Source organism: Calidris pugnax, unplaced genomic scaffold (genome assembly GCF_001431845.1).
Source record: "Calidris pugnax isolate Ruff unplaced genomic scaffold, ASM143184v1 scaffold60, whole genome shotgun sequence".
Taxonomy (NCBI): domain Eukaryota; kingdom Metazoa; phylum Chordata; class Aves; order Charadriiformes; family Scolopacidae; genus Calidris; species Calidris pugnax.
Genome location: NW_015090831.1, coordinates 1,971,785 through 1,972,208, shown reverse-complemented (window position 1 = coordinate 1,972,208; position 424 = coordinate 1,971,785).

Sequence of the window (424 nt, the reverse complement as noted above, 5' to 3'; positions counted from 1 at the left end):
AAAAAAAAAAGAAACCCAGACTCCACCTTTGCACTGAAGGGATTGGTTATGCAAATATGGAAGGGGTTTCCTGGCAAATACAGCTTTCTACTGTATGGTTAATTAAATCATCACTCAAAAGCCTTCCAATGTGACGCTTCTGTCGTAATCCAATCAGGTTACGTAGGTCCTAAACAAGAAAGATATTTTCCACATCTGGAAGTCAGCAATTTAGCAAGTACTGCACATTATTAACCAATTCAGAGCCCACTTCCCAGGGGGATATTTTTTTCTTTCCCTTTTTTTTTTTCTTTTTCCTGAAAAATAATGAAACAATTGACAGGGAAATTAAGAGTGTCTACAGTAGTCATTTGGTTTCCGGGTTTGGGGATTTTTTTTTTTCTTTTCTTTTTTTTTTCCTCTTTTTTTTTTTTTTTTGAAGTTT